The sequence below is a fragment of the Aquarana catesbeiana genome, linkage group LG03 (assembly GCF_042186555.1).
Source record: "Aquarana catesbeiana isolate 2022-GZ linkage group LG03, ASM4218655v1, whole genome shotgun sequence".
Classification (NCBI taxonomy): domain Eukaryota; kingdom Metazoa; phylum Chordata; class Amphibia; order Anura; family Ranidae; genus Aquarana; species Aquarana catesbeiana.
In genome coordinates, this window is record NC_133326.1 from 43832126 (window position 1) to 43850908 (window position 18783).

The window sequence follows — 18783 nt, forward strand, 5'->3', positions numbered from 1 at the left end:
ATGGGCTTCAGCTTCATCATTGTAACTTGTGTTCCTGAAAGCCTGCTTGATCCAGTTACTGACCTGCCTCTTTCTGTCTATTCTTTTGATTCCCCTTGCCTGCTTATGTCTGCTACTGATCTGGTTACTGACCCTGGCCTGAACTTTTGACTAAAATTTTGCTTATTTTGTACCTCACTGACATCACATGGCCAACCCTTGCCTGCCTCTGACCTCAATTCTGATCTGAATTCTGATCACAATCTGCTTGGCTGTTACCGAACTCGGGTTGTGACCTGACTCCTCGCTTCTGCTCATCCAACCTCAGCCTCTCCAAGTTCAAGTTTGCTGAACCAACTTCCTTGCACCTACACCCTTCTGCTACCCTAGCAGGGGTTGTCTTGACCACCATGGGTGCTTGGATGAGAATTGTACAAGAGGCCACCTTTGTCATCTCGGGCTCCACCAACAGGTACGCGTCACTATGTTTTTTTAAAATTTACCCTGACATACAGTTGTAAAGTCTAATTTTTTTTTCTTAAAATGAAAAAGATGTTATACTTACCCGTGTATGGTATTGCACAGAGCCACCCCTTACCTCCTTCACCTAGGGCCCCCCACTGTCGCTGCCCGCTCCTTCTCTTCTCCAAGTGCCCCCACAGCAAGCCACTTGCTATGGGGGCACTTGTGTGGGTCTGCTACTGATTCAAACTGCGTGCATCCTCACAGCTACCAGCTACCCCCCAGCTCCTTCCTCACATGGCTCCCGCTGCTGTCAAAGCCTCCTGTGAATACAGGAAAAGAGGAGAAAGCTGTTGCAGTCGGGACAGTGCTGGATTGAGAGAAGACTCAGGTAAGTATTTAAGGGGGGCTGCTATTCAAAGTTTTTTTACCTTAATGCAGAAAATACATTAAGGTAAAAAAAGCTTTTGCCTTTAGAACTACTCTAAGACCCCTTACAAACTGAGACAGTTTTCAGCCATTTTAGCACTATAAATAGCCTCTAAAAAGTGCCCGAAAAACCACCTCCCATTCAGTGCAATGAGTGCTTTTACACTCGGGCAGTGCGCTTGCGGGACATTAGAAAAAGTCCTGCAAGCAGCATCTTTGGGGCGGCTTGGGAGCACTATAAATAGCACTCCCAAAACGCCCCTGCCCATTGAAACGAATGGGCAGCACTTCCAAAGCATCTTAAAAGCGATTTAAAAGCGCCACAAAACAGGACCTTTTTCCTTTTTTTTTAAGGTCACGCTGTCACATGACCTTAAAAAAAACGCTTTAGCGCTGTTTTAGTGGCGCTGCAGTGTGAAAGGGGTCTAAAGCATAATTCCAGGTATGGCATTAATAACATAATTACATTGTTCCAGCTTGAAACAATGTAACCATGAATATAGCATGAAAATAAATGAAAAGATCTTGCGAGCTGCCCAATACACCAACAAACTATTTAGTGTATATGCTGTGAAAAAATGTGTACAGTGGGGCAAAAAAGTATCTAGTCAGCCACCAATTGTGCAAGTTCTCCCACTTAAAAAGATGAGAGAGGCCTGTAATTGTCATCATAGTGTAGCGCTGGTAGATTTTTATCTACCGCTGATAGGTAAATTTAGTGGGTCGCTTATTATAGGAAGTCAGATTCGCCTCTGTTCCAGCTTGGCTGACGTTGCATGCAGTTCCGCATTGTGCCGGTGGGTGTTGTTGTCACCATCGCAGGTGTTGAAAAAGCAACGTGTTGAAGCGAATGAGTGCTCCTCTGTCCCGGAGGTAACTCGGTGGAGGTTGTCCTCCGAGTTGCATTCTGGGAGAGGGTATTTATGGGACAGACGCCATGTTTTAGGGTTCGTTTTCAGCCACCTGCTGGCCCTCCTGGCTGACGGGGGTGCACTGGGAGTGCCACCTTGTGGTCCTCCGTTCCGGAGGCCCGCGTCGCTGCGGCATGTGGGTGGGCCCAGAAGCCTGTCTGGGGCCTACCACAGCAGCGGAGAAATGGTCCTGAGCTGTCTTTCCTGAGTAAAGAAGCTGGACAACCGAGGAGATCCCAGGGGAGGACCCGTCATGGAAGGATCATGCAGAGTGCTGGTCTGGAGAGGGGCCTGGTGACTCGGTTGGAGGACGCAAGTAATCTTACATTATAGTACTGCCGGGTTGGCTTAAAGGTTCAAGTACTGTATCTGACATTCATTACAAACCAATACATCCTGTGGCAGAGGATCGTAAGGGTTTTACTCCAGATAAGTCTGTGGCAGAGACTTTTGTTCGTGCAACGTGCTGGCTGCTAGGCAAGTGAGAGATGTCTATCCAGGCGGGCAAAGATTGAATCCTACGAAAGGGGGACTATTCAATTGCAAGTGTTCAATTACAAAGAATGTTTTGAAGAAATACAACAGAATGGTATTTGAGCTTCCCTGCAGCTTTCCTACTACCTCTTTCCTGCTACTTCCCTTATTTGTTTAATAAAGCATTGGAAAACCCACTCAAGTGTTTGGTGCTTATATCATCCAGAGGTAGACTCAACGGAACCCTAGACCCTGTGCCGGTGAAACAGAGGTGTCGAGAGTGAAGGTAACAAGCCCGCTTAAACCAGCAGCTCCACAGAGAGTTATTGCTACATGTGGGGGCATCGTCCGGGATTTGTTAGCCGCCAATTCTCGCAACCCAGAGAGGTGTTTCACCGAGAGTTTACGGTGAGAGCTGGACTTTGTCATTTTCTCAGGAGAAGAAGAGGTTAAAAGTTGCAGGACTTTATTTCTGAGTGCGTAGGCGGCGGGCGCCAGTAAAAGCCCGGGAGCAACGTGATCAGAAGAATAAGTGGGAGGAGCCTACCCTACTTGATACCGCGTGGGACGCGTGTATGTGTTTGGTGCCAGAGAAGAAGAGAGGCCTCGTGATCGTGCTGAGAAGATCAGAGTGTGGCCATGTCTTTTTCGGCGATGCAGTCAATTATGGGACCAAGAATGTTCCCAGCGAGCACCGTGTCGAGTGCTATGTTGACGGGAACCCTGCTTACAGATACCGGTATTCGTCTGAAGCCGCAGGGGAGGTTTGTTCTCTACGCCGTTGGAGATATTGAAGGGCTGGGCATGATTTGCCACAAATGTGAGGGACTGGCCATACATCTCCATCCATTTGGTCGCTGCCCGCAATGTGGAGAATATTTGTTTGTGGTGGAGCAACCTACCATGTCGCCCCGTGCCTATCGTATGGACTGGGCTACAGGTGTCGCCACAGTAGAAGCTGCTACTTCTGCTGGAAGAGAACGGCAGGCCGTGACTTTGCCTGTTGCTACCGAGAGTGTTCCAGAGAGAGACACTGCTGTTACTGATTCACCAGCGGACATTGCTTTGATATCCGCGTCCACTACACCTATCCCTGTTGTACCTGTTCAGAAGAAGGTGGGATATGTGAAGGCTTCCCGCGGCCGTGGTCGAGGCCTACCCCAGAGACTACCCGAACCGGATCCAACAAAGTCCACGTCAGGAACGGGTGAGCAATTGTTGGGGAATGTATCTGGGACTGTAAATAGATATCTGCCAGCAGAAGAACTGGGAGATTCAGAGATAGAATCCATATTGGATCTCTCCGGTGATGATGACCTATTTGAGACTATGTCACAGGAGTTGTTATGGGCCCAAGGCGAGGATGTCGCCTCTGCCATGACTTTCCCTGAATGGACAGCCCTGAGTTCTGGTAAGACGTTACCTTGTGTGGAGGCACACAGCACTGTAAATGAGACATTGTCAAAAGTTACTAGTTCACTTCAGACACCGGTTGGGTCTATGGTGAGCAAGTCATTGGATTCGTGTGTGCCTCCTGGTATGGGGAAAAATAGATCCTTACCGAAACTTGCACGTTTGCAGAGAATGTTGAACAAGCATGTCGCTACGGAGTATGGTTTGGAGTTCCCATATGTCCCTCAGGACATAATGCAAATGATTTAAGCTAACCGGGAGCTTTGGTACAGTGAATCTGTTTGGGACTATTTGTCTGTGCCTAAGCCTTTCCGGAAAACTGGTTGTTCTGTTGCTATGGATGAACGTTACAGTGGATGTTTTATGCACTGGAATTATGGTCGGCGCATTCATGCTGACAAAGTGGTCATTTGCAGACCCGGAAAAGATGACGTTGTGTATTTCATCACTACAGTGAATAAACTGGGAAAGACACTGACATTGCCAGATCCCCGGTTTTATTGGTAATAATGGACAAAAGAACTTTGAGTTAGTTTTTTTTTTTTTAATTCAGTACTTTTTTTATTAGCAAATTGTAGTACAATACACGTAAACCAATGCAAATGCATTTACAAAAACATATGGATTGGTAACTACTACATACTGCAATGGGTAAACGTAAGAAGAGTTTTCATTGCCTTTTTGCCCCTTTCTTTCTTTATTCCCCCTCCCATCCCTCCCTTGTGTTGCACCTGCTCATTCCCCACCCACTCTCGCCCTACCCAAATAAGACCCCCCACCCCCCGCCCCACCCAAGCAGAGAGTTTAACAGGAAATATTATCAGTCTGACTAGTGCCTTATCACGAGTCACTTTCCACACGACACCTTGCTTTTATACTCCATGCTCTCGCCTACATAAGATACCTGTTCCTCTATATCTCAAGGGGAAACACCCATCCAGGCTAGCCATGGTCTCCAAATCTTTACAAATTTATCATAGCTACCCCTTCTAATATACGTTGTTTTTTCCATCCACACTAATTTATTCATCACTTCGAACCACTCCTCTGGAGTTGGAGGTGTGGCAGAGAGCCACGCCTGGGCTATTAGTTTTCTTGCCTGGTAGAGGCACCTCCCTACCGCGATCCTAATGTCGTTATTCCCTATATTCTCCCCTGTCAGTCCAAGGATGCATGCCTTAGCCTCCAGTGATAGGCTAATTTTCCACCTAGCTTCTATAGTCTTTACTATCACTCTCCAATATCTTGCTAGCTTTGGGCACCGCCACATCATGTGTATAAGGTCGCCTGTGTCCAAACACCTGGGGCATTTATCATCTAGTCTATTACCAAATTTATGTAATCTTTTTGGGGTGTAGTAGGCTCTATGCAGTAGAAGGAGGTGCGAAGCCTGCTGCGACGGAGAGACAGACACCAGCGGACCAAACTCCAAAATCTTCTTCCACTGGTAATCTGTGATCTCCCCCACATCCACCTCCCACCTCTCTCTAACTCTCATGGTCATCTGCGGAGCAAGTAGTTTTTCCGACAATTGCTCATATATCTTTGCTATCAGGCCTTTGGTACTATTTGTGCTAACAATATTTTCTAGAAAAGGGATCTTACACCATGCAGGCGGGTAGTTCTTAAATTGACTGCCCAAAGCATGCCTAACCTGCAGATAGCAGTAGAATGTTGTTTTTGGGATTCCGTATTCGCTCCTAAGGTCAGTAAAGGATTTTAACATTTTCTTATCATCATATAACTGAACCAGCCTACTTATTCTGTGATGTTCCCAAGGCTTGTTTTTTCCCAAGGCCATCAGTTCGCGCAAAAATGTATTATGCCATATAGGCGAGAATTCAGTGAACCCTCTATACCCCATGATCCATTTAATCGTTTGCCAAACTTTGTTAACTAATCTGCATGTTGGAGGCCCGTCCTGTAGTGATCCGGCCTCCAATGCCTCTATCAGGGTTTTATGCGAGCTATCCTGCAACATAATTTTTCCACTGGGGTTCCTCCAATCCTGGGTCTCACATCCCCCTATATGCTGCAGCTGAGCAGCAAGGAAATAGTTGTATGGTTGGGGCACTGCCAATCCCCCCTCCCTGGTAGGGCGCTGTAGCGTTTGCAGACTAATCCTTGCCTGGCCTTTCCTCCAGATTAATTCTCTAAATAGGGTATTTATTTTCAAAAACCATTTTTTCCCAATCCATACCGGGGAGTTATGGAGTACATACAAGAGTTGTGGCATCCATACCATTTTAATTAAATTAACTCTACCTGCCATAGATAAAGGAAGTTTACCCCAAATGTCGCTTTTCCTTTTAAATTTTTCCAATAAAGGGGCTAGGTTATCTTCAATATATTGATAAGGATCCCTGGACACCACTATACCCAGATACCTCATTTTCTCTATTACCCTTACCCTGGGCATACAGCCAATCGGGGCATTATTATTTGAATCAATTCTCCTAAAGCCTTGCACCCCGGCCAATGTTCTAACTGCTTCCGCGAGCGGCTCCATAGCTAGGGCGAACAACAGGGGTGACAATGGGCACCCCTGCCTTGTCCCCCTCTCAAGCGGCATGAATTCGGAAAAGTCGTTGTTTAACTTTATTCTGGCATCTGGATGAGAGTATAATATTTTCACCCATCTTACGAACATAGGGCCAAACCCAAGTCTCTCCAGTACCCACCAGAGGTAATCCCATTCCAAGCTATCAAATGCCTTGGCGATGTCCAAGGACAGTATCGCCCTAGGGGCTTTTCCCCCTGCTGGGGACTGGAGGGTCAGGTACGTCCGTCTAATATTTACGCTAGCGGACCTATTAGGAATAAATCCCGATTGGTCCGGATGTACCAAACCTGAAATACATTTATTTAGTCTGGATGCCATTATTTTTGCCAAGATCTTAATGTCAGAGCAAAGGAGTGAGATTGGCCTATATGAAGATACGTCAAGATGGTCTTTCCCCTCTTTCGGTATCAATATTATGTTAGCCTCTGATATCGAAGAGGGGAGCCTTCCTTCTGTAAATGCGCAGTTCAGTGTTTTCAGAAAAGCCGGTAGCATCACTGCACCAAAGTGCTTATAAACTTCCACGGGTAAGCCATCCGGACCTGGGGATTTTTGTTTAGGCATGTTTATTACTGCTTGTTTTAGCTCTTCCAGAGTTATAGGGGATTCCAAGTCGGCCCTGTCCTCATCCAGAAGTGTCGGCAGATGGACGTTCTCCAGGAATTCTTCCATTTCATTTAATTCTAACCTATGCTGTGACTTATATAAATCCCTGTAATAGTCAAAAAATGTTTCTTTGACCTTCAAAGGGTCCGATGATATTTCTCCAGTAGTGGTCCTAATCATAGCCAGCGATGAGGAGGGAGAGTTGGTGTTGACCAACAGTGCCAACATACGACCAACTCTCTCCCCCTCTCTAAAACACCTCTGTTTCTGGAATAGTCTCCTGTTCTCAGCATTTCTGATCGTATTAATCTTATACTCTTGCTGCTTTTTTAACCATATCTCCTGATTTTCCGGGCTTGGGTCCCCCACATATTGCCTCTCCAATTTCAATACCTCTTCTCTAATCCGTTCGCTTTCTACCTTCGAGTGTTTCTTAACCCGAGACACCTGCTGTATAAGCACCCCCCCTATGGAATGCCTTTAGGGAATCCCAGACCACCCCCTCCGATGCTGTTCCTTGGTTATTTCCAATATACTCTTCTAGTTTTGCAGAGATGTCTACCTGTCCCCTATAATCTCCAACCATACCGGATTTAAGGCCCAAGCCCTCTGTATATGCCTATTGTGGACTCTTATCTTCAGCGTCAGGGAGGAGTGGTCCGAGATCCCCCTCGGCTGGTATTCTATCTTATCTATGACGGATTGCGCCACACTGTTTCCTATCACTAGGTCAATTCTAGAAAGTGTGTGGTACGCCCCCGAGAAACAGGATTACTGCCGGGACTCTGGGTTTCGAGCTCTCCAGAGATCGCACCATCCAACCTCCTCCAGGAACTGAGCCAACCGCCCTCCAGATACCCCTGACAGCCTGGATCCAGGCGGAAACCTGTCCAGGGAGCTGTCCAAGACCATATTAAAATCGCCCATTATTATGATCGGGACGTCAGCTTTGTCCTCAACATACTCCATCAGGCAATACAGAATTTCTAACTTAAAAGGTGGTGGAATATACAGGTTAGCTATGATAAATGGGTGACCCTCTATAAAACAATATAAAAATACATAGCAGCCCATTGGGTCGGTCCTGACATCCCTGCAGGAGAACAACACCTCTTTTTTAACCAGTATACTAACCCCCCTTGAATAAGATGAATACGTTGAGTGGAACTGGGCTTGGAACTTCCTATTCCTGATTAATAATTTAGTTTCGTTAATCAGATGGGTCTCCTGGAGGCATATCAAACCCGAGCCATGGGACTCCAATTCAGTAAATACAGCGGCTTTCTTAACGCCCATACCCCTAATATTCCAAGAACTTACACCTATGATACTAGGCATTTTTTAGTGGTAAAAACAATTATCATTAATAAGAAGAAATAACTTATCACCCCTACAATCAGTTGACCAGACAAAAAGAGAACAGAAAGAAAAAAAAAGAAAAAATATTCTAAGTGACCAAAGGTGCTCCTATCCTTTCTACCATAATTGCCCTGTCTCACGTGTCTATCTTTTAGTGCAAACTCCACCTCTAGCTTCGTTACTACCCTTACTCTGTGTTTCTTAGCTGTACAATAGTGCCTCCATAATCTGTGTTTTCTTTTGAAATTCTCACTCTCCGTTTTTTGATATTGTGCAATGTGACTCTTTTTTTTAATTTGAAACCCCTGCTTCCCTCTACCCTTCTTCAATCCCCCCTCCTTCCCCCAAACCTAACTTGGCTCGCCCTAGGGGCACACATTGTGACCATTCTAACCCCAACTCTGTACACATTCCACCACTCCCTCCCCCCCTCCAAACCACCACCCCTCCCTTTCGCCACCCTCGATCCCCCCAGCTCCACCCCTCCCCCCACCCCAATTTCATGCGTTAGTGTTCTAAGAAAAAAAAGAAAAACAACAACCTCAACCTTCCACATTTTTCCAACTCTCATTTAACACTCTCATCAATCCCCCTCCCCCCTCCAGCCCCCGCTGCAAAAAAAAAAAAAAAAAAAAAGCATAAATTTTTCACTCAGTATGGTCCAGCTCTAAAAGCTCCTCCTATTATCTTCTAGCCACTTTGTGGCCTTATCCGCCGTATCAAAAAATTGCGTCCCCCCTAAGGCTTCAATACGCAGTCGTGCTGGGTACAGTAGCGCGTATGATATATTGAGAGTTTGCAAGTTGCGCTTAATATCCATGAATCCAGCCCTCTTCTTCTGTAGCTCAGGGGAATAGTCTGGGTACAATGAAACTCGGGCTCCGTTATAGAAAATGTCTTTCTTCTCTCTGGATCTCTGCATTAATGTCACCTTATCCTTATAGTTAAGTAATTTCATAATCATGGGTCTAGGGTGAGTACTTGATGCGGATGCCCTAGTGGGTACTCTATGCGCCCTTTCAATAGAAAAAAAACGTGAAAAAGTCTCTGCTCCAAAAACCTCCCACAGCCATCCTTCCAGAAATTCTTCAGGGCGGGAGCCTTCGCTATTCTCTGGGAGGCCCAGAACCCTCACGTTCTGTCTCCGTAACCTGTTCTCAGTTTCATCCATTTTAGACTTGTAAGTGTCTAGCTGAGCTTGCATTATTTTAAATTGTTGTTGCATTGGATACAAAACATCTTCAGCTTGGCTTAGCCTCTCCTCCAATATGGTGGCCCTTTCTGCAGCTTTTTGTAACTCTTGGCTCATGGAGCGTAGCTCTTCTTTAAGGCCCCCTAGCTGGTCATTCAGGCTAGTCAGTGAGCCCCTGCATAAATTAACTGCGTTTAACACCTCTTTTAACGTGGGCTCAGGTTCACTTGGTTCATTGAGGGAAGGAGTAACTTCTGACACATTTCCCAATGAGGTCTTCTCGGGGCTTTTTTTATTTGCCCCTTTACCAGGGATTAATAGCGTGGATGAGGTTTTACCTATACTTTTCCTATCCCCTGTGACTCCCGGTTGGGATGTATGGGTGCCCATGGCTGGGGAGTGTGAGGAAGTGTGCGCATACTTTTCCAATTTGGCTGCCGCCGCCATTGCGGATGTTGCCTGATTTCCCTTTTCTTTGAGTGATCGGGTAGCTTGGGCTACTGAACTTTCCTGAGTGTGTTGGACCTGCTCCTCCCCCTTTTTCCTAGTCATATTACCCCAGTCACAATAGTCAAAGTGTAGCAGCAAAGATATAAAGCTGTTTTTAGGGGGTACCAGAGGGAGTAAAATAGCAGAAAATAGCAAAAAGTTCCTTTAGCAGAGCAAGGTACTATAGCACATCCGCCACACTTTATCTTTATATTTCATCAAACAGTATCCAGGTCCTCCACTTACTCAGCTTCATACAACATTAAGAGAGACAGAAGCATAATACAGCATAATACAGCTGATAGGTTTACCAGGTACACAGCGGTATCGTGCAGGCAGCCAAATCCAGGTTACTCACGGTATCTTTCACAGGTTTGAAGCCGTTTTTAGGAAACCCACCGCATCTGATTCCACTGACGCCGCTATCAGCGCTTCCCCTCTGTGGGGCTCTCTCGCGAGAGTGCAGGGCCGTAGCAGGGCCGTTGCCGAGCAACCCACCGGCGCGTGCAGCTTAAGGTGCCGCCACTCGGAGCCAGCCGTCAGTCTTCTCCGGCGCCGGTCCGCCTCTCCCACTCCACCGCACAGCGCCGGCTCGCTCCCTCCAGAGACCCGTCAGATGGTAAGCTGTGCGGGGAGGAATACCGAGCAGGGCAGGGACTATAACAGGCAAGGAAGGGATAAATGCTGGCTAGGCTGGATCAGCTCATTGGCATTAGCAGCAAGGGGCCGTAGCGAGGAGGGAGCACACACACCTCCACTCACCGCCGCATCCGGCCACGCCCCCTCTGTCCAGCACCCTTTGTTACTTCTCTCCCTGACTTTGAGTTAGTTTAGTTAGTGTCAGGGCATAGAGATCTTCGTGGTCAAGATCTGGAAGCTCATCTCAGTGTTTTAAATCCAAGGACTTCTTTTTGCTAGCCGGATTTTCTTCATTTAAGAAAAATTGTGTATATATAGGGATGGACTCCTAAAGATTAATCTGATATAGATTATGGGAAGAGAGTTTCATTTTTTTCAAATGAGACTTTGCTCCTGAAACAGTATAGGTTGCATGTATGTTTAATATGTTTTCTTTTTCAGGAACCATTTGATCTCCTATTAAGCTGTTAGGCTTTTCAGCTAAGATAGATAGTGAGGAAATGTACAGTCATAGGATGGTTTTGTTTGCGTATGTGAACATATTGTTTTACAAATGTTATTCTTATAATGTCTCTCTACTGTCTTTCCTTCTTCTTTGACTAAATCCAAGTTTTAAGCTCAAATACCTGCTCTCAGGCTTGGGAGTTATTATTTTTGTGACAGACAACGTCTATTGTAGTGGGGGGAGTATGTAGCGCTGGTAGATTTTTGTCTACCGCTGATAGTTAAATTTAGTGGGTCGCTTATTATAGGAAGTTAGATTTGCCTCTGTTCCAGCTTGGCTGACGTTGCATGCAGTTCCGCATTGTGCCGGTGGGTGTCGTTGTCACCATTGGCAGGTGTTGGAAAAGCAACGTGTTGAAGTGAATGAGTGCTCCTCTGTCCCGCAGATAACTCAGTGGAGGTGGTCCTCCGAGTTGCATTCTGGGAGAGGGTATTTATGGGACAGGCGCCATGTTTTAGGGTTTGTTTTCAGCCACCTGCTTACCCTCCTGGCCGACGGGGGTGCACTGGGAGTGCCACCTCATGGTCCTCCATTCTGGTGGCCCGCGTCGCTGCGGCGTGTGGGTGGGTCCAGAAGCCTGTCTGGGGCCTACCACAGCAGAGGAGAAATGGTCCTGAGCTGTCTTTCTTGAGTAAAGAAGCTGAACAACCGAGGAGATCCCAGGGGAGGACCCGTCATGGAAGGATCATGCAGAGTGCTGGTCTGGAGAGGGGCCTGGTGACTCGGTTGGAGGACGCATTCCGAAGTAATCTTACAGTATAGTACTGCCGGGTTGGCTTAAAGGTTCAAGTACTGTATCTGACATTAATTACAAACCAATACATCCTGTGGCAGTGGATCGTAAGGGTTTTACTCCAGATAAGTCTGTGGCAGAGACTTTTGTTCGTGCAATGTGCTGGCTGCTAGGCAAGTGAGAGATGTCTATCCAGGCGGGCAAAGATTGAATTCTACGAAAGGGGGACTATTCAATTGCAAGTGTTCAATTACAAAGAATGTTTTGAAGAAATACAACAGAATAGTATTTGAGCTTCCCTGCAGCTTTCCTACTACCTCTTTCCTGCTACTTCCCTTATTTGTTTAATAAAGCATTGGAAAACCCACTCAAGTGTTTGGTGCTTATAATGTCCAGAGGTAGACTCAACGGAACCCTAGACCTGGTGCCGGTGAAACAGAGGTGTCGAGAGTGAAGGCAACAAGCCCGCTTAAACCAGCAGCTCCACAGAGAGTTATTGCTACAATAGGTATACCTCAACTCTCAGAGACAAAATGTGGAACTAAATCCAGACAATCACATTGTCTGATTTTTGAAAGAATTTATTTGCAAATTATGGTGGAAAATAAGTATTTGGTCACCTACAAACAAGCAAGATTTCTGGCTCTCACAGACCTGTATCTTCTTCTTTAAAAGGCTTCTCTGTCCCCCACTCATTACCTATAATAATGGCACCTTGTTATGAGTATAAAAGACACCTGTCCACAACCTCAAACAGTCACACTCTAAACTCCACTATGGTGAAGACCAAAGAGCTGTCGAAGGACACCAGAATCAAAATTGTAGACCTGCACCAGGCTGGGAAGACTGAATCTGCAATAAGCAAGCAGCTTGGCGTAAAGAAATCAACTGTGGGAGCAATAATTAGAAAATGGAAAACATACAAGACCACTGATAATCTCCCTCAATCCGGGGCTCCACGCAAGATCTTACCCCGTGGGGTCAAAATGATCACAAGAACGGTGAGCAAAGATCCCAGAACCACACGGGGGGACCTAGTGAATGACCTGCAGAGAGCTGGGACCAACGTAACAAAGGCTACCATCAGTAATACACTACGCCGCCAGGGACTCAGATCCTGCAGTGCCAGATGTGTCCCCCTGCTTAAGCCAGTACATGTCTGGGCCCATCTGAGGTTTGCTAGAGAGGATTTGGATGATCCAGAAGAGGATTGGGAGAATGTCATATGGTCAGATGAAACCAAAGTAGAACTGTTTAGTAGAAACACAACTCGTCGTGTTTGGAGGAGAGAGAATGCTGAGTTGCAACCAAAGAACACCATATCTACTGTGAAGCATGGGGGTGGTAACATCATGCATTTGGGATGTTTCTCTGCAAAGGGAACGGGATGATTGATCCGTGTACATGAAAGAATGAATAGGGCCATGTATCGTGAGATTTTGAGTGCAAACCTCCTCCCATCAGCAAGGGCATTGAAGATGAAATGTGGCTGGGTCTTTCAGCATGACAATGATCCCAAACACACTGCCCGGGCAACGAAGGAGTGGCTTCGTAAGAAGCATTTCAAGGTCCTGGTGTGGCCTAGCCAGTCTCCAGATCTCAACCCCATAGAAAACCTTTGGAGGGAGTTGAAAGTCCATGTTGCCCAGCGACAGCCCCAAAACATCACTACTCTAGAGGAAATCTGCATGGAGGAATGGGCCAACATACCAGCAATAGTGTGTGACAACCTTGTGAAGACTTACAGAAAACGTTTGACCTCTGTCATTGCCAACAAAGGATATATAACAAAGTATTGAGATTAACTTTTGATATTGACAAAATACTTATTTTCCACCATAATTTTCAAATAAATTCTTTAAAAAAATCAGACATTGATTGTCTGGATTTGTTTCCACATTTTGTCTCTCATAATTGAGGTATACCTATGATGACAATTACAGGCCTCTCTCATCTTTTTAAGTGGGAGAACTTGCACAATTGGTGGCTGACTAAATACTTTTTTGCCCCACTGTATATATAGTATATATAGTGTGTGATAATTCATGAAAGACCAGCTGCTAACACTGATCACATCCCCATATACATGTGCAAATCAATGAATATATAGAAAGTGTAGCACTAAATCATAAATAAAAAAAGAGCATCTGACAAAGCAATCAATAAAACCATTAACACATGCAAAGTGCATAATGAGCAAAAAAGTCCATAACAAAGCAAAGACAAGAAACTGTAACTCAAGTGATTTTTTTTTATTGATAAACAACTTGATCTTAATTGTGAAAAAATATATGTACAGCATCCAAGCTACCAGCAGATCACCTTACTCGTGCTCCCCCCCGTTGGTTATAGGCTCACCTCTAGGAGTGCGACCCCCCCAACTAAGCAGGTTCAAAAAGCACCTGGGAGCCACCCCAGAACTCAATGGGATATCCAACACAGCTGGCTCCTCACCTTTCCTGTAGCTGTCAGGGATACCCTGTGGCAGGACAGACACTCAGGCATATGTCCCTACGAGAACGCGCTGTATCAGGCAGCGGCGCAGGAACGAGCGCAGAGACACACGGCAGGCACGCGTGTGGGAGCATGCGGCAGGCGCGCGTGCGCGCTAACTTGGCTTGGTGCCAGTTCCCCTTTAAAAGGCCAGCAGCTGCTCTGGTACAGTGCTGTCTGATCTGCAGCTTTACCTGAGTCTGATCCTGAACCTGCTGTATTACCTGACCTTACTTCGTTTGACTACTGCTGCCTTCTCCTCTCCTGACCCGGCCTGCCTTGACCCTGCTACTTCTGAACCTGTTGATCTCCTGTTGCCGAACCTCTGCCTGCCTGCTGACTACTCTTTGCCTGCTGATTGAACTACCTGTTGCCCGTGTTGTCCCGGCTTGTCTCACTCTGCTTCAGTCCGTTCCTGATCCAGTTCCGCCTAGATCCAGGGGTCGCTGACCCACACCTATACCACTGCTTCCAACTGCTTCTGTTAACCAGTCTGTCCGGTGGATCACCTCTACTCATCTGTATCAGCTACCACGGATCATACAGGCGCTCCTACCTCACTGCGCTCCTGTACCACTGTTGCAACCCCAGTGGTCCCCAAGCCAGGGCTGTAAGAGAGGTCTCCTTCTACAGTTGGGCTCTGATACCAGGTACGTGACAGTATCAGACAGCCATAACTGAGCCTACAGAAGGAGTCTCACAGATGGAGGAGGTGGGCCGCCACCTCGCAGCCCTCACGCAAGCTGTACAGTCCCTACATGAAGGGTATCTTAAGTTGGAAGGACAAATTCAGACACTCCCTGTCAGCTCAGTTCCAGTGTCTTTCACTACACCTCCACCTGAGCCCAGAGTTCCTGTTCCTGAGAAATTCTCTGGGGAACGCATCAAGTTTTGGGCCTTCCGCAACGCATGTCAACTGTATTTTGCTTTGCAACCCCGGACTTTCATGCTGGAATCCATCAAAGTGGGGTTTATAATTTCACACCTACAAGAGAATCCTCAAGCCTGGGCTCACCGGTTGCTGGAAGGAGATGACATACAGACGCATACCATGTCGTCTTTTCTCAATGCTATGTCACAACTATATGACGATCCATTACATACTTCCACGGCAGAAGCTGCTCTCCATGCGCTCCAGCAAGGCCGCAGAACAGCTGAGGACTATATTTCGGACTTCAGATGCTGGAGTACAGATACCCAGTGGAATAATGCAGCTCTGCGGCACCAGTTCCGCATGGGTCTATCTGAAAACTTGAAAAATAAACTCGCCCGAGTAGAAATACCTGATACCTTGGAAGGACTTATCAGTCTGGTAATTCAGATTGACCGGCGGCTCCGTGAGCGCTAATCAGAGAGATGCACCCAGCAGACCCACTCTGTATGGATGACACCAAAGGCTCCTGTTCAGCCCCTTGCCGGCTCAAGTCCTATCAACCCTGCATCTGCTGCTCCAAGGCCCATGCAACTCGGAGTGATGCGCCACGTGTTATCTCCAGAGGAGCGATCATGCCGCCGGCAGAAGAATCTTTGCCTTTTTTGTGGAGAGGCCAGCCATTATGTTCATAAGTGTCCTTATGAGTAAGCTTTCTCCTACTAACCTCACAATGCTACCTGCCCAGTCAGCCCATCTTACTCTTCCTCTGTTTGTCCAGCTTCCAGGAAAGACAATTTCCGTTAACGGTATTGTGGACTCCGGAGCATGCAGTTGCTTCATTGACTTAAACTTTGCCCCTCAGCAACATATTCCCTTGCAACCGAAGACACGTGGACTGTCTGTCTTTTTAGCTGATGGCTCACGTATCAGTTCTGGACCAGTAACTCAGGAGACACCTCCTTTACCGTTACTTCCTCCCTTCAACATAAGGAACAATTGAGCCTTGATGCTATCACTTCTCCCTTGTTTTCTGTCATCCTGGGTCTACCTTGGCTACAGGCCCATAACCCTCAGATTAACTGGTTGTCCGGGGAGATCAAGTTTTTATCACCATATTGGCTGAAACATTGTCTACCAGAACCTATGAGTACATCAGCAACCCTATTCTGTATGGACTTTGACCAAGATGTTCTTCAATCTGTACCCAAACCTTATCACCAGTACCTTGATGTCTTCAGAAAACAATATGACTGTCCTATTGATCTCTTGCCCGGAGCTGCGATTCCATTTGGACTTGTGTTTCCATTGTCAGAACGAGAACAAGAGGCAATGAAAGAATATGTCGATGAGAAGCTCAAGAAGGGGTTTATCTGCCCATCCACCTCCCCGGCAGGAGCAGGGATATTCTTCGTAACCAAAAAAGACCACTCTCTCCGCCCTTGTGTGGATTATCTGGAGCTAAATAAAGTTACGATTAAGAACCGCTATCCCCTGCCCCTAATGACTGAGTTATTCCAGAGACCGAGATCTGCAATAATTTTTACTAAACTGGACTTAAGAGGTGCCTATAACCTGATACGTATTCGAAAAGGGGATGAGTGGAAGACGGCCTTTCGCACCAGATTCGGGCACTTTGAGTATCTGGTCATGCCCTTTGGGCTCTGCAACGCCCCTGCCACCTTCCAACATTTTATTAATGAAGTGTTCCAAGACCTATTGGATATCTTCGTAATTGTCTACTTGGACGACATCTTAATCTTCTCTGGTTCCCTTGATCAACACCGAGAGCACGTCAGTATTGTGTTAGGCCGACTCCGTCAACACAAGCTGTATGCAAAACCAGAGAAGTGTGAATTTGAGCGGCAGAGCATTCAGATTTTGGGACTAGTAATTTCTACAGCAGGAGTTGAAATGGATCCCCAAAAGGTGTCCGCCATACTGGAGTGGCCTGTACCCACAGACAAGAAGGGGGTACAACGCTTCCTAGGTTTTGCGAACTTTTATAGAAAATTCATTAAAGGGTTCTCTGCCATCATCACCCCAATAACACAACTAACTAAACAAAACATAGGATTCTGCTGGAACTCTGAGGCACAAAGTGCTTTCGAAACGCTAAAGAAACTCTTTACCTCGGCTCCTATCCTCAGCCACCCTGACCTGTCCTTACCCTATATCCTCCAAGTGGACGCTTCCGAAACAGCAGTGGGGGCAGTTGTTTCCCAACGTCAAGGGGTTAAAGCCTTGATGCACCTTGTGGCCTTCTTCTAGCCATCAAAGCAGCACTGGAGGAGTGGAGATATTTGTTGGAGGGCGCTAACCATCCCATACTGATATATATTGACCATAAAAATGTAGAGTATTTAAGATCTGCCAAAAGACTGAAGCCACGACAAGCTCGATGGGCCCTTTTTTTCACTCGTTTTTCCTTTCACATAACCTACTGACCTGGATCAAAAAATACAAAACCGGACGCACTCGTATGTACGATGACCCCAAGGACTTGTCAGCACCAGATACCATCCTGCCTACAGGGAACGTCCTACTTCAGATCTTTTGTCACAAATCAAACAAGCTTCCATGAACATCCTCAGCCCCCCCTGGGGTGATACTATTCCCTAACAATGGCCTGCTTTGGAAAGGAGGCAAAATTTTGTTCCTGAGAGTATGCGAGTAGGGGGTCTTAAAGATGTTCCATGATCATCCTCTGGCAGGCCATTTTGGCATACATAAGACTCTTGAACTCGTACGATGTACATTTTGGTGGCCTGACCTAGAAGGATTCTGTAAGAAATATGTGAATTCATGCTCTGTTTGTATTCAGAACAAGACAGCGAGAAGTAAGTCCTGGGGTCTGCTGAAACCTCTACCCATTCCTGATAAACCATGGCGGATGATTTCCATAGACTTTATAGTAGAACTTCCACCTGCCGAGGGATGCACGGCAATCTTTGTAGTGGTGGACCGATTAACCAAGATGGCCCATTTTTTGCCCTTAAAGAGTATCCCATCTGCTATGGAAACAGCCCGAGTGTTCATTAAGGAGATTGTTAGGTTGCACGGGGTCCCTGCAAACATCAAGTCTGATTGTGGCGTACAATTCACCTCGCGCTTCTGGAGAGCCTTATGTAAAGTGTTGAAAATTGAGTTGGCATTGTCCTCAGCATACCATCCCCAAACTAATGGGCAAACAGAGAGGACTAATTAAATGCTCGAACAGTACATCCTGTGTTTCACATCCTTTGCTCAGGATGATTGGGTATCTCTACTGCCACTAGCAGAATTTGCCTACAACAATGCCAATCACTCAGCTACAGGTCAATCCCATTTCTTTTCTAATTATGGTTTCCATTTATCATTTTTGCCTGATTTAATTTCAGAGCCTACAGTTCCAGCAGTGCAGAATACCACGGATTTCCTCAACCGCAATAATAAGATCTTGTAGGAAGCAATGGCCAAAGCGCAAGCTGACAACAAGAAGGCTTTTGATAGGAAAAGGAGAGGAGAGCTGAACCTACAGCCGGGTGATCAGGTATGGCTTTCTACAACCAATCTTAAGTTAAAATGTCCATCGAAAAAGTTGGCACCCAAATGTACTGGTCCCTTTCCGGTGAAGAGAGGGTTAAATGAAGTATCATATGAACTGTCTTTACCTGACTCATTTA